We start from the raw sequence: 17,169 nt of genomic DNA on the forward strand, positions 1-17,169 counted from the left end.
GAAACTCGAAAAATGGTTTCAGAAAGAAAAACCAAGCACTGGGCAAAAACAAAAGGTTAAACTAAAAGATTTATAAATCTCTCAAAAATGGCGAACTCTTTTTCGGCAGGCAGAATTTGAAGAATTATAGTCCTCTAGCTGTTCAGACTCTCTTAGTGATACCTAGCGACTGACGAGCAAGAGTTATTATTATTATTGATAAATATGAGTAATAAACGTTTGCCGTTGGGCATAACAATCTTAACAAAACAAAGTGATCAGATTGAGATGATGATTTATTGGCTAATTGTTTATAATTAACCAAGTAAAACGAACTAATGATTTATGTAATTATTGTTATTATTTTGCTAATTCAGAATGAATGGATTTCTCTCTCAGCAGGCAGGCTTTGAGAAAAATTATAGGCCTCTATACCGTCTACTGTCCTCTTAACTCTAAAGAGAGTGGGCAGGAGACAGAAACATGCTGAAGAAGAGTCAGGAAGAATCAGAGACATCAGCACATATTTGTAAATGTGAAGCATTTATACAGGTACAGCCACTTTAATTAGGCAATTCTAACACCAAAAGGGATGAGCGAAGTGGCTAGGAATGTGCTTAATCTTGTAGGAAGGATAAGGAAAAAGTCGACTTTTCAAGGCATGGATATAAGTTATTGGGGTTCAACAATAGATCTATTTAGGGCGCAGTGGAGGAAAGGATTTTTATAATTCTTAATCACCCCCACATAGAAAACGAGAAACACATCAGTAAATATATAAAAGAAAACCGATGCACTTTCTATTTATAAGACTGATTTGGCTTGATTTAAACGTTAGGAAAGTGAGACTCGGAAAGGAAGCGAATTCCAGGATGTTGTAAAATAGCTGATCGCTAAATTTGCTGATATCATCGAGTCTCCTGGTACCAATTAGCAGGCGGAAGAGTCGAGTCTTGTTAATTCAATAGAAATTTTGGTTAATAGTGGTTTTCTTTTCTGATCAATTAAAATCGGCGAAGGGCGTGAAATTTTTCTACTTTTGCTGGACCATTGGGTAAACCGGATGGACGTTAGAACTAGCGTTAAAATTTGTTAAATCCATTATATTTCGTAGTCCGATTGACCAAGTAACTTCTTTCAATTAATTAATCATTATGTAACGTTTTGGTTGAAATGAAAAAGTTAGTGTCACGAGCGGGATTCGAACCCACGACCACGAACCAAAAACCTTAGATAAAAAGATACAGATATTTCGTATCGCTCAACGTTACTAAGAAGAAAATTTTTCGATTTGACCAATAGGGAATTTTTTACACTTAAGGAAAAATTTTTCTTCATATTAGTGATTTTTTTAGCATACCGTTGTGGATACATTTCTCTCGATGGTTAATCTTTTTTATCGTAAAAATACTTTCAATAATGGTTTGATCAAGGACAGATTGGTCATTTGCTACCTCACGGTTTTTTTTTGTTTGTTATATTTTTTATTAATCATAAATAATTAGTAAATATATAGGTTTTTTGAAAATAATTTAGTAAATAATTATTAATAAATAGTAAATATGAAAATTATTACTAAACCATTTACGTTTTCGTGGTCAATTGACCAAGTTACTTCTTTCAATCAATTAATTAATCTTTCTATGTAAGGTCTTGGTGTTAGGAGATAAAAACGTCAGTGTCACGAGCGTGATTCGAACCCACTACCTTCGGTTAAAAACGCCGTTGCTCTAACCACTTGAGCTATTGCGACTTCGATCCCCTCGGACACCAACTTCCCACTTTTCGAATTTTCCTTTCTTTTTACCATTTTTCAAATGTCGTGTAATCAGTATGAGATTTTCGACGTCAAATGAAATGGCCACGGAGAGAAGGGAAAATTCGAAAGGTAGGTTGAGATGGGAAGTTGGTGTCCGAGTGGATCGAAGTCACGGTAGCTCAAGTGGTAGAGCAGCGGCGTATTTAGCCTAACGTCGTGGGATCGAATCCCACTGGTGACACTAACTTTTTCATTTCAACCAATACCTTACACAAAGATTAATTGGTTAAAATTTGTGTTTAGTGCACGGGTATCATCATCAAACAAGACTTAACATCCTTAGACGTACTATCTATATACTGAATATTTAAATGCCTGTTCGAACTTCACCACTTTCTCTAATATATTTTTTTTAAAAATGAGTTAAATTTATTGAACGCAAACAACTGCTAACAGTTAATCAGGCAACTGGTTTACCCGTTGTAATAACTTCCTTTGTAAAAATACGCGTCAAAAATGATTTATCCCACGAATTTTTGAGAACCGAGAACGAGTTCTTCAGCCGATGTAAATCAGCCGACGCTACCAGAATTTCGTAAAGGAGACTAACTTTATCCGAGGGAGATACGGTCTAAGCATCACTGTGGATAACGAGAATCGCGGAAAATAATAAAAAATAATAAAATAAAGTGAATACCTCAAATTGTTCAGAACATTTTTTTTATATCCGCACACTCATTAGAAGACACTTTCTGTACCACATGTGCCTATCTTCAATGTTTTGAATAAACTTATGCACTTTCATGGGCTTTTTTTAAAGAACATACATGTACGGTATCAAGCATAAAGTTTATTCCACGAAGAAGAACATACATTAAGAGCTATGAATCTATGCACGACAACTAATCAAAGGAGAAAAAATTATTAGGGACCAAAAAATAAAATTTATTTATTTATAGAATCTATTTTATTTATAGAAAAATTTAATCATAAGTCAAAAATATTCGAGGGGGATCCGCGGATGAGTGAAAGCACGGATAATTAGAGTCTACTGTCATTGTATAAACATAAAACGATTCGTTGCGGATTGACTAAAAATTACTGCTTGTTTTTAAAGTATAAACTAAACATATTTGTTGTGATAAATAATTTATTTATATTTAAAAATTTAATTAAAGATTTGAGCAACACACACAAGACCAATTTAGAACCGGATGTCCTTTGTTCAGTTCTACCTCGGGGCTGTAACTTGCGTAGTAATTAATATGACTTTCCCCGGGCCGAATTTTAATTAAACTCGGCAAATTGTCTTTTCGAAGATACTTGGTTTGAAAAGTAAGGCGTAAACACTGACTGATGGGAATACAGTTGGCATCATGTCGAAGTTTATCAAAATACCTTTTTTATTTTTTTTGCGCAAGTTTCGACCTTTATTCGGGTCATGTTCAGAACATGAAGTGTTTTGCTATTCTTGTGGTGTCATATTGGTTTTGTGTAAAAGTGTTGTCCAGACTTGACAACTACAACATTTTCACACAAAGCTAATATGAAACCACAAGAAAAGCACCAAAGAAGATGCCCTGAAGATGACCCGAATAAAGGTCGAAACTTGCGCAAAAAAAATAAAAAAAGGTATTTTTCTAAACTACTTCATTCTTGACCGTTCCTCACGACTTCAGTAAATTATATTAAATACATTGGTCAGACCAAACAAAGATTAAAAGTCATGGTATGCCAACACAAAGTATATTGTAAAGATCCAAGACTTGGCACAGTTTTTCTAAGCACCACTTTGACAACAATCACGACTTCGACTTCCAACAAATTAAAAATGTGATAGGAAAGTCAGAAAGTAGAGACGTTATTTCCTGCATATACAGGAAAGGAAAACATGTAACGTAAAATAAGATATTTCGGGGTTAAGCAGTATTTTCAGTACTGGAATACTGAATTTTAAAACGAACCAAGAAAGTCTAACCCAAGCATTCAATCAAGCAATATACCCACCAGTTAACTCTCAGTAATGTGTTAAAGTCTAACCATCTTGTATTTATTTGTTATATAAGCCAAAGAAATATGAAATATTTTCAGTAATTTTATTATTGTTTTAGATAATAAGGCTTTAGTTAAACAAATTGTAAAATAATCCAGCACTTGGCTGTCCTACATGTCATACCACAGAAAATGTCCTTAAAAATAAAATAACATAGGTGGGTGTAAATTGTATTTTTTAAGATAATAATGTTATAAAATTAACTGTGGTATAAATCTGAATCTAATGTAATGTTATTAATGTTTAGGATATGAAGGTTAGATGATAAACTGAAAGCTTTACAAATCAGTGTATTTTGATTTCTCTTCGACCCAGGTGTACAGTCTCAACATTCAACAATTATCTGTACTTCATCATTCATTTTCTCAGATTATATTATTATAAAAAATATAATTATATTATTTTATTAAATTGAGTTCGATCCAATCTTTGTTTTGATTGCTTAGACTCTCAAACCTCATTTCAGACCATATATGGTCCGATAATAAGTTAACCATCCTACAGGCTTCAGCATGGAAGACCGTAAGGACATTTAGCACAAAAACATCATGATGATATTCTTGACTCCAGTTTCGATTTTATTACCTCCGAAAAAATCAAAATCATTCTTGATTCCTTGCTAACAGGTGTAAAGTATTCCCTAAGAAAATCCTAAGAAAAGGATATTGTTGCGAATTCCCATCATTATACAAAGAACGGAAAGTTAGAAAATAAGTTCTCTTAAGCGTAGTCCGCACTTGGACTCAAAATAGTGCGTCATTGTTGTGGGACTGCATCTCCACACTCCTGATTGAAAGGATACCCAGCGCAACACGTCCCCTTGCAAGGGTGTATTGCGGGTCTACGTGATACAAGATTCAGTGATACTATGTTACGCAACATTGCAAGTATAGTCGCAAGTTCCGTGGACAGGCGGGGTGTGATTGCGAGTTTCACAGTAGAGGAATTGAATTTGTACACTTTGTGTTTTCTTTATAGACTTTCGGTGCAAACATCTGCAAAAGATTTTCAAAATTTTTAGGTGTCATCCTTAAAACGTTGACAAATCCCATTCCATCTTCGAGCATTAATATGGCCTAAAGATCGCGAGATTTATCATTATTGTTACTAACAATTGTCTGACCCATCATCTTTTTTCATTTTTTTTAAATTTCCATTTTTACTTAATAATAATAATGATAGAAAAACACCCGCGAGGCCTAACTCCTGAGACATTTTCTAGGGAACTGCCTCTGCAGTGTGTCTTATGTTGCGGAACAGCCCCCAGACAGACTCGCAACATTGAATCGGGGCTGTTCCCAACAGAGTCGCACAATTTTGACCCTAGTGTGGACTAAGCTTTAGATAGTTAATAAAACTAAAGTGGGGCTACCAATCCTGAACTTCAAACCCTACAAGCTCCCTCCTGTTCTGAAAGCTAAAGAAGACACTTCTCACTTTATGGCTCTATCCGGTCCAAAAATTTAATTTTTAAGAAAATTTAAGAAAAGCAACGAAGGGATATATTTTCACACTTTTTTCATTTTGTCACCGCTATACACTGTAAATCATTTATATTAATCAGTTATATGCATATACAATAGCTCTCAAAATTTACAGTATTAATTGTTTTAATTAATTATACTAACCAAGACCATAGATTGAAAGTATAATTAATTAAACTAATTCATTCATTTCTTTTCAGAGAGATTTTTAAGATGTATTTTTTCGTTCGTTTATTATATATGTATATGTATGTATGCATATTTCGTTATGTGACAGGGTGCTCGGCTACTCTTGTTAAAAATTTTGAAAGTAGATTCTACATGGAACCAAAAAGTCCTAATTAACTATGGTCCGAATCTCAGCAGTTTCGGAGTTATTCCATTTTTTCTGATTTTTTAAGATTTTACGACCTTGCTTCAAATAAACAATGATAACTCCAAATCTAAATGGTTTTGGACAAATCCGTTGATACCAATGAAAATTACGTTAAATTTCCGATAAGATGTGATCAATATTAAACTTGTAAACGTTCTTGAAATAAGTACTAAAGCGTTTAGTAGCGAGAACTTTGAAAAAAAAAAGTTTTTTTCAAAGTTGAAAAACATACTGTGGTGATTCTACAGTACAATTTCTAAACCTAGAAACCAGAAAATTTCAGAAAACGTACTCCATTTAATATCTTTTTAGTGGTGTAATTGCTTTTTTTAATTACGTACTTTTTTCATTGATGAAGAAAAGGAAAAAACCGTGGTACGGTGGAAAATAAAAAAAATTAATGAAAGAACTTAAGGAAATTTTGAATGAATTTATTAAACATCTTTTAATTTTGATTCCAAATATTCTTCACACACTGCTGTTTTTTGAAATTTTGAATGAATTTATTAAATTTTTTTAAATTTGTGTTCAAAACCGAAATAGTGCAAGTGTGTACTTACTTACCAACACGACTGCAACTTTGATTAAAGGATTATTGTATTATTGTATTATTATTCTCCGGAATAAAAGAGTTTTAAGATTCAAAACGTTTTCTGTTATCTATGTGATATCTTGTTAACACTAAAGCCACTTTTTCAAATGAAGATCTCTTAAAGATTTTTATCAGAGAAGATTTTTTATCAGAATATAAAGATCAGAATATATCTGATTGTATTTACCTATGCAATGGGTGGAGATCATTTCGAATCAAAATTTAAAAAAAAGTTTAATAAATTCATTAAAAATTTCCTTAATTTTTTTTATTTTTTATTATTATTAATCTTTGCATCTTACCAATCCCTCAACCACGGTTTTTTTCCCTTCCTTCATCAATTTTTTCACCTTTGAAAAAGCTTACACAAAAAGTTACACCACTAAAAAGGATATTAAATGGAGTACATTTTCTGAAATTTGCTGGTCTCTAGGCTTGGAAATAGTAGTTTAAAATTACCATAGTAAGTTTTTCAACTTTGAAAAAAAAATTTCCATTGTCTGGCAACTGAAACGCTTATTGCACGAACGTTTACAAGTTTAGTATTGATTACATCTAATTGTAAATTTAACCCGGTTTTCAATGGAATCAACGGATTTGTCCAAAACCTTTCAGTTTTGGAGTTATCATTTTTTATTTGAAGCAATTGTGAAATCTTAAAAAATCAGAAAAAGTGGAATTACTCCGAAACCGTGGAGATTCGGACTATAGTTTATTAGGACTTTGTGGTTCCATTGTGAATGTAGAATCTACTGGTAAAGTTTGTAACACGACTAGCCGAACACGATGTACAGTTATGTATTCATGAATTCATGCCATGACTGACTGAAACCGTGCCGTATCGTTTATTTATGTTTCTTTTTGTTGATTGTTCAATACATTTTATTTTTCGATCATTTTCGTTACCATCCTTTCCGTTTTTGTTCTGTCAGAATTTGTTTCACCTTCTTGCCATCTTCAGACAGTTCATGATTCCACAAACAGCAAGAGGAAACTCATAATTTGATTAGTTGAAAATATACTTTTTTCTAAACAATTGAAAATTTAAGGAAAACAGGAATACGACAAACAGGTACGCATCTATTTACGAGAAATGTAAATAAAAAGAAGCCTTACAAGAAAGAATATTTAAGCAAAATTCCTTTGTTTTTGATAAATATTTATCGATAAAATAATTAATTAATTAATTAAAATAAATATTAGCAAATAAATTAAAATATTTATGAATGAACGCCATGAACAATATTGCCGTCGTAACGAGTGGCCAGGAGCTCAGAGCTGGGCAGGAGCTCGGTTCAGACATCACGAGCACATTGGTTGCTCCTCAGAACAGTAAAGCGGTTCCAGCGATTCTTCTGAACGAACAATGGCGAAGATCTTTTACAAAATAGTTTTAATTTCATTTAAAAAAACTTTTGTAACGTTCATTTGAGCAAATTAAATTTTCTTTGCTATTTCTAATGTTTCATTTTATTGCTAGATGACATACGACGTATAACATTGCGTGAAAATATTTTTATATCCAAATGCAATAAAATCCATTAAAAATCTCTACCAATATAAAATCTTAATATGACACAATATACTTATTGGTCGTATTTTGATATAACGTATGGTGTTTAGTTGTTACTTGTTGATTCTTTCCTTCCCCACCCTTCAAAATCCAAGGTATATAGACGTAAAACATCAATACATCACTGGCACTCTCAACAAGACAGACAAGAATGACGCATCTACACGGAAAACAAGCACTTTGAGCCCTGATGATGATCTCAATAAAGGTCGAAACGTTGGTACGATAAAGAAAATGTTTTCCTAAAACGTACGTCACACCAACCGTATCTCACGACCTCCAAATAATCATTTGATATAACATTGGATTTTTTTATGTCAAGTAACTTAGTTGAATATACATTAACTAAACTACAAGATTCTTTGATTCAAAATATGTGATAGGTATTAGATAAAAAAAGGTTTTCCAATCTATTGTTTTTACGTAAAAATATAGTAATTAATGTTTCCTGGCTAAGTAGAAAACGATCAAAGATTTGTAATACTTGTCCAACTTTATCATAATATTTAGTTTTATTATCTTTCTATTAGTTTATAGTACTGTAATTAAATTAACAAAAAAATCTAAACACGACAAATTTTGAATTAAATATGGACGGACACAAATGTGCGACAAGTTTTAAAAAAAAAATTTCTTATAATTTATTGCTTTTTTATATCACCCGAAAATTTATTTGTCCTGATGATTCATACTTTTTCGATATGTCATGTGTGTTGCATACTTTTAATGCTTTTCAGTTCAGAAAGGATCATAAAAAATTCAACCAGAATAAATTGTTGTCTTAATAATCTAACTTAATGATCGATTAACTGTGCAATATTTATGTTTTTGGATCAAGGATAAGTACACTAACTATTCAGAGGTGGACTTGCCCAAAAAAGAATAAGAAAAAGATTTTAATACTGTACCTATATGTATAAATTCAACAACTACAACTGACCTACCACCTAAGTAAGAAAAATGGAAACTGTTTCAAGACCAATTATTATTATATTTCATACTGACCATTGTTTATGAATGAGATCCCTAAAGAAGACGTAATTGGCAATAAGTCATTCTTGGACCACATCCCTGATTCCGAAGCGACAATTAATAAGCCATAAGCCACCAACCAATAATGTAACTTCCTACTCTTTCCACGTTAAGTACGAAATGTTTGATGATCATTTTTATCGATCCTATTTACAACAAAATGATATCCTTCTTATTTATTTTTCTTTTATTATAGATACAATTTGTTCGCTTGCTGTAACAATAAACCGAGCAGTAACAAAGGCTTTTAGTTGTGCGTTTTTTGTTGTTATATTTGTTGTTGATAACAGTTCTTAATTTTTTTATTTTACGCTTAAGGTTAACGGAAGATATGCGATACGTTAATGCATGCTGAAGAGAGATTGATTCCTTTAGTTACTTTTTTTGTTGTAATAATTATTCTGGCAAATATATTAAATTTCGTTCCAATTTTAGTATATGTACCGCCGAAGCGAGTACTATATTAAATTTAAAAATATATATAATTTTTGTTATCGAGTATATTGCTTCTATATACAATTATCCTTTTTGTTTTTATTTTCTCTTGCTAAGCTGAACATTTGTAAAATTTGTCTTTTTCGTATATTTCCACAATGAATTACCTGTTTAAGATAATAATATTCAACGAATCGCCATGAAAAATGGCAAAAAGGAGGGAAAATTCAAAAGGTGGGGTTGAAATGGGAGGTTAGTGTCCGAGTGGATCGAAGTCAGGACAGCTCAAGTGGCTAGAGCAGCGGCGTATCTAGCCGAAGGTCGTGGGTTCGAATCCCGTTCGTGCCTCTGACTTTTATATCTCAACTGAAAACCTTAATTAATTGAAAGATTGGTCAAGCGGACCTCGAAAATTAGTGAATTCAATGAAAACGGTTTAAAACGTGAAATCAACATAATTGTGAGCCAAAACCCTAAAGTTGAAACAATAATTATTTCCTAACAATTCAATTAAATTACATTAAAAATTTTACATTTGCTTTCGATAAATTTTTTTTAAATAATATATTTCTAAAAGTTACTTAATATAAGAAAACCGCGATGACGTGTTTGCCAAGCTAGGCTGTCGTGGGTTCAAATCCTGGCGTAGCCCATGGATTTTTAATTGAAAATTGTATGAAAGAAATATTGTAGTGGTTTGACTCCTCGTCAGCGACACCCACTTTACTCTGGAAATATAATTAGGTTTCTTTGGAATCCATCAGGAATCAAGTATAATCCAAGTTAGACCCACTGGATATTATCTACTCCTGTCATAATCGAGGGTTGATCTGTTCTCATTATCTACATCTGTACTAATATAATAAAGAGAGAAAGTTGGTTCGTATGTAACAGGTAATCTGAAAATGTACTGGTCCGATATTGATCAATTTTTTTAACGCATTCCTTATGACGTTTTGTCATTATGGCAGTATCAAGTTACCTTTTAGTATACCTCTTTAAGCCACACACTGCATCTTTGAACAACTTTATGTTACAAGTGAAGAGACTAGAACGGGATATCACGCTCGCAGTAGCTTTCCTGGGGGAACGACAACGCAATATCACGCTCACTGTCCTGAATGGGTTAAACGCTGTTAAAACACAAAATTTAAAGTTTTCATTATATCTCAGTGGAAAAACTGAGCGTAACAAGAAGTTTTTCACGTTAAAATTACATGTATTTTATTACAATTAATTAAGGTTTTTAGTTGAGACAAAAAAGTCAATGGCACGAGCGGGATTCGAGCCCACGATAGGAAGTTGATGTCCGAGTGGATCGGGGTCACGATGGCTCGGGTGGTAGAGCAGCGGCGTATCTAGCCGAAGATCATGGGTTCGAATCCCGCTCGTGCCATTGACTTTTTTATCTCAACTAAAAACCTTAATTAATTGTAATATATTAATTGGTCAAGCGGACCACGAAATTAGTGAATTTAATGATGTGAATATATTTTTACTGTTTACGTCCATTCTATTCTATAAACATTCGAACTCGGTTATTTTTCTGACTGCAGTTTCTTTTTCTGTCTTTTCCACTTTCAAAAGAAGCGATTGTAAAACGCATATTACGTATATTATTTATTGTCTGGTTCTTTATATGCTAAGATGTGTAATAATATGAAATATGAAAAATATGAAGAGTACGGGGAAAAACTGAATTTATTTTTTTACTGAAATCAAGATTTCATATGCCATCTAGGGGCGACTGCTAGTTTTCTATAAACGAAGCGTTTTTCCTCATATTTTTAACATAAACATGAAAAAACATATAATTGTGTAAAAAAAAGTTGGTTGTAAACATTTTATTTCTCATTGTTCACATCGATTATATCGAATGGATTTTATTTCATTTTTATGGTTTTAGTGTTTGTTCAATATTAACGAATTTATATTAAGTATTATTATATTTATATTATTAACTAATAATAAAAATCTTTGCTAAAAGCCCGTATATCTGTTTAACGGTTTAATTGTCGTATTTTAAGGTTTAAAGCTTAGATTTGTATCTTTCTTCCAAAAAATAATATATTCCAGCCCCGATTGACCAGTCTGACGCCCCGAAAATCCTCCGTCCCCAGGGCGAATCCGTTGACCCGGTGGACTTTATTGAACTGTAAAAGTCGCAATCTGAGTTGTTTATTCGAAACGGGATCAACACCTGGTTATTAGAGGCTGTAAACGCCGAGATGGATTAAGACTCCTTTCGGAGGCGATATCCATAAAGAGCGCAAACATTTTTATAGGGCTTCGAACCTGAAAAAAGAGGCCGGCCTCCATTAATTTTGCGCCTTTTTTTTCCAAAACGCCGTCGGACGAAGCGTGAAATTTCCACAATGGGCAGGTGGAAACGGTCATCGATATCCCCGAACAATAAAACAGAGACAATTAAACCCCAGGGTGAAATATCGTTTAGGCCCTTTTGTATTCAAAACCATTACAGGTAAAACATGATGATCCAAAATTACTTTTAAACATAGGCCTAGAAAGGCGTTTTACTAATCCATGCAAAAAAAAGGTTTGTTCAGTCTTTTTACCATTAGGGTTTTTTCTTATGTCTATGTATTTGTTTGTATTCATTGTTTTAAAAATGTTTGCATAAGTGCATTGAAAAAACTAATAATGCAGCATTCAAAAATAGACACGTTTATTGACCAAGTATAGCCAATTTTTCCTTTCTTAGATCTATAATTGTTGAGATCTTAAATTGGACGCCATTTTCGATAAAGTTGGTCAAGGCTCAGAAAGTTTTTATTTGTTTTCCATCCTTCTGGCCAAGTGATAGCAATTTCAGGCTGTTAGGTTAAAATTAGAGAAGGCGATAATTATTAATTACCACTGGGTTCTTTAAATTTATAAGAGGCTTTTCTTGACAGTCAGTCTATTTTTGTTGGTAGCTTTAAAAAAAAAATTGTAGACTTTTTCTCATGAAATTTCAAAGGCTCGTTTTGATGTTCTACCCCAGTTTACCATGTCGGGATTATTTATATTTAAATAAATTTACCTAGGTGGGCGACTACAACTATATTTATTCGACTTCTGGTCACCTGGTGGGTCGTTAAAACCCCATTGAACCCAGTTGTTCCAGACGGGACAAAATGGCGGTTCAAAATAATTGCTCAGACTATTTTTACAGAGCAATGGAGGCCGTAAAAGGGTTTTACTGCCCATCCGAAGTTTATGGCTCCTTTCTCGGTATTTAATCGTGACCCGAATGCACCCGAAGTTATCCGGTTATGACTTTTTCATTAATGACGAGAAGTCTCACAGGGCGAAAACATTTATTTGCACTCGCCGTTTCAGAGTGCGTTTGATTGCCTTTTATCAAAAGTAGTGGAACGGAATGTGNAGAGAGAGAGAGAGAGAGAGAGAGAGAGAGAGAGAGAGAGAGAGAGAGAGAGAGAGAGAGAGAGAGCGAGCTAGATGGAGTGTAAGCGATGAGAGTATGTCCTAATTAATATTGATACCCTTTCCCCAAAATGATAATAAGGACAGCAAAGAAAACTTAACATAAATAATAATTATCTCTAGAGAGACTGAAATTATATGTAAGGACCCCACCATAATGCCAGAATAACCGAACTCATAGCTCCAAGAGCTGACACACTTTTGAATTGCAACGTTGTTCGAACTAGGCACCTAAAAGAACGCTTGGAAATTGGGAAAACTCCACTATTTGGGACTATTTGATCCCATAATTAATTAATAGGAGCCAGATAATACCTGCAGTTTTTCAATCCAAGTTCCAGGCAATTGACAGATATACTTAATGTGAATTTAGTAGTTATCATGCGAGAAGGTTAAACAGCCATCTTGGCCTTAACTCCTAGCATCATCAGCTCGAAAGCGGTTTTGTATTTAGGAAGTCCCTCTTTATGGGATATCATGATATGCAGAAGAAGGGATAAACGAAGAAATGGGTGCAGTTGCAAAATCTTGATCAATTCGATCAAATAACATATTAGGAGCAATGGCAGGGTGAAAGAGAGGAAACAACATGTCAATGTGGGAAGCAGGAAGAGACTCCAAATCTTGACTGGTTTCCTGAAGTGGCACTGCAGAAAAAAATGGGCATCTGGGCAAAAATCGACTCCGTGTTCGTTAATTCTGCAAGGAGGAAGAGAAAAACCCAACACAGCTACTATCGAACTGTCGTGATAAATTTTTAGGACCCAGGTACACCGGACCACGGTGCCGAATTTAATAATCTTGTCATAGGACCCAGAGGTACCACGATGCCAAATTAAATAATCTAGTCATAGGACACAGAGGGACCTCGATGCCAAATCTAATAATCTCGAACCTAAGTAGTGCCAGTTCTTACCCCTAAAAACGAGTTTTGAATTTTGAGATAAAAAATGATATTTTTCTCCAGCGAGCAAAAACCAACTTGTCGAGCTTGTTGCCGCGTTACGTACATTTTGCCTCAGACACTGAGCTTTTCATATAAAAAGCCATCAGAATTACAATTCGCAAATCATAAGAATTCGGTTCGCATGAGAGCGGCGCAGGGATGAAGGAGCGTGGGTGGAGCCCGGGCTGAAATGGAACAATCGACGTCGTACAGGCGAGCTCCTCATCGGTTCTACCCTCCTGGCAGCCGGCTCTCGGATTGGTATTGTTCCTTCCGCCCGATGATGGGCTTTGATGATGGCCTTGGCCGGCAATGACCAACCAACCTCCTCCTCCCAGCCGGCCACTTACTTCGGAGTACCTCGCTTTTTCACCAACTCCCTCCGTTTATCATCCGCCGTCATGTCGCCAAGAAACGTCGATTTCTCAACATAGTTTGTAAAATGTTATTGAATCGTAATTATAACACTAAAATTTATTACATTTGCCGAAGGTATAACATTAAGTAAAGTAAACCGAAATTAGGCAGGCTTGTTCTATATGCAAGTTCAATAGACGTTCAACTTTTTTCACTTTAGTTTTCCATAAAAGGACTTCACAATTTGCCAACATATTACATATTTTTTGTTTAAAAGAAATTCCGTACGGTTTAAAAAACTTGTAAATTAATAGGGGATTATATATTATTTATCTCTGACCCATTAATTTCTCAGCGATTAGTCTTAGTTATATAGTCTCGACATTCTGCATGGACAAAAGTCATTTTGAACATTGAAAGTTATGTTTTATTGAAAGGGGTAATTTTAGTCAATGAGGCCCATGGCCAGTCATGTACTTGAAAATTGGCCAAACTAAAATAAGAAGAGGGGTTTCTCTTAATCACCCTGGTTCCTTAATCATATTCATGAACACTAATGAAATTGGTAGATCAATAAAAGATAGGGTGGAAGGGAATGAGGTTATTTAACAGGTCGCTACATGAAATATCCCCCCATTGAGTCGGCCTGTAATCTCGGCTCAGATCGAAACTGGCCGGACCCATCCCCCTCCCAACGAACACCCCCCCGGCCGGTGTACGGCCATCAAAATCCCGCCGTGATTAGTGTACAATTAGCCTCACTCGGCCGCCACACCCAACGGCCGGGGAACCGACCCTTTTTACATCGCAATAAAAATTACAAAACGTGTTTTCATTTTAATACCCCCATTATGTTTCATTATTCAAAGCACACGCCTAGAATCATAGACCTCACCGATCCAAATTACGAGCCGATCGGTGGAAGCTCCTAATAATAATCTAACTAATGAATAACCTCCACCGTGTCCAGAAACATGTGGGTATGAACTATACAGCAAAATATGCATTGGAGTAATGAGAAAATTAATATTCATTCGAAAAGGGTAATCAGCAACCAATTCCTACTTTTTTATTTAACATTGATAACAAATTTCATCACGTCCTGTTTTAATCTGTTCTGACGAAATCTGATCATAAAAACACCCGGCACTGATCACCTACCGAAAATGAGCCTTTTTTTCTCGCATCGATTCGTAACACACTTGCTAAAGCTCCTCTAAAGTATTTTTGAGAGTCTTCAAATTAAACAAGCTATATGAAATGGTATTTGAATTAGTCAGAACTTTTTCCCCTTCATTCTTTTGAATAAACAATTGAGGATTGGTTCGAAATGTAGACGTGTAAGGTATCACAATCTGAAGTCACGAGACTTTAATGAAGTTCACGGTGAAATGGAATATCCTCCATCTCCTTTATGAGTTTTTAATATTCGGTCTAAAGAAATGACTTCCAGGGTTTTATTTCAATTATGATTTTTATCTATTTTATGTATTCATGTGAATATGCTGTTATAAAGTTGGTGAAAAAATTAAAGAATTCAATATTAAAAGGTTTACTGTAAACTTTATTGTTTCGGCAAGACATTTCATGTAAACAAGCTTGCCATTTGATAAGTCTTCCCTGTTTATTTATATAACAATCAACATCCGGAAATTTCTCTGACGGACAAATTTTGATTCTTTATTATACTTATATGAGCAGAAGGTAAATTCTTACACTTAGGGCGTTTTGAAATTTGTATGAGGCGAGAAGCCGAAATTCTGTGAAAAACCAAAATCGAAAACGACGAACTAATATTTTAGTGTTTAATTATTCGGTTTAAGTACATGTTATAGTAAAATAATAATTAATAAATTTTTTTTTATCAATAAAATAAATTGCCTGTTGGGTTGGAGGGGGTATGTTGGCTGGGTTATTTCATCTGTTAGAGGGAAAACAACATAGGAGGGTTCATTTCTTTATTTTTTCCATTCCCTTTTATGCTGGATAGTCGTATACGGAGAGATGAGGGTCCCGTACCTCTCCTCTGTATGGAAATGAACTATAGATTAACTGTTGCGGGATAAATAACAAATGTCGCGAGGAGCCCCACCTATCGCGGGATCCTTAACCAGTAGCAATATGCATAAATTATTGTTAGAACAGGGGCCAGCCATAATATACACTATGGTTCTAATGACCCGGGGCAGAGTCCATGAATAATGTATGCACCCTGTATAAATCATTAGCAGGGCCCGCCGGGTCGCGCTACTACATTTACAGGGGCAGATTAATCGACTTAATGGAAACTGGTCACACGTCCGGCTAAACTTCCCGGGGCGGACATAACTCTCGGAACGGGCGCTATGCTCACCCTATCACGCCAACGGCCAGGCCAACCCCACCGGCCGTTCATATTTATGCCTGTTATGCTCCCCTCGCATAAATTATATATCGTGATGGGTCGGCCGACGCTCAGCCCGGGCGCCATTAACTGGCGATATTAGCGATTTGACAGAACCTGCTGCGAAGAAGGTTAAGGATCAGTCAACTCCCGAAAATTAAGCTCCTTTAGAAAATTAATAGGTATATCTATCTACATTATTAAAATTTGCACATTTCTTCAATTTGTTACCTATTCCCGAGATAATTGGGACGTTTCACTACAGAAAAAAGATCACATAATTACATATCAAATATTAAAGTCAGCAGTGAAAAACTTTTCTCATAACGTTTATTCAGTAACATTCTTTATAAAAAAAATTACTTATATTCATAAAACTATATTTATTATTTTTTCAAATGTATAAAACATATATTTAAATAAAAATGATATTTGACCCTAAACTAAGTCCATTTAACCTAACAATAGTCAAAAATTATTCAATAATATTTTATCTTAAAACGATTCCTTTTTTCAGTCATGTATGTAAACTTTAAAAGAATTGAACTTTTTTCAATTTTTTATAAATTCTTTAATCATTAAAAAAGGTAATTGCAGAATTTAGGCTAAATAGTTTTATTCTCAGGCACATTGAAAGAAAATATGTTTCTTGAAATAAAAACCGGTGTTAAAAATTTAAATAAATTTTTTAGCTTAATCAAACAAAACGAAACAATAATTGTGATTATACTGGGAGTCCTTCGTGTCAAATAA

General features: G+C 34.2%; 1 protein-coding gene across 1 annotated transcript in view; it reads right to left on the minus strand.

Annotated features, from left to right (window-relative positions):
- The window catches only part of LOC106667106 (zinc finger protein 287), a 144,436-nt gene that overhangs the window by 22,398 nt on the left and 104,869 nt on the right, over positions 1 to 17,169 (minus strand). The window lies entirely within an intron of this gene.

The sequence above is a fragment of the Cimex lectularius genome, unplaced genomic scaffold, assembly GCF_000648675.2.
Source record: "Cimex lectularius strain Harlan isolate CLEC.00 unplaced genomic scaffold, Clec_2.1 scaffold379, whole genome shotgun sequence".
NCBI lineage: Eukaryota > Metazoa > Arthropoda > Insecta > Hemiptera > Cimicidae > Cimex > Cimex lectularius.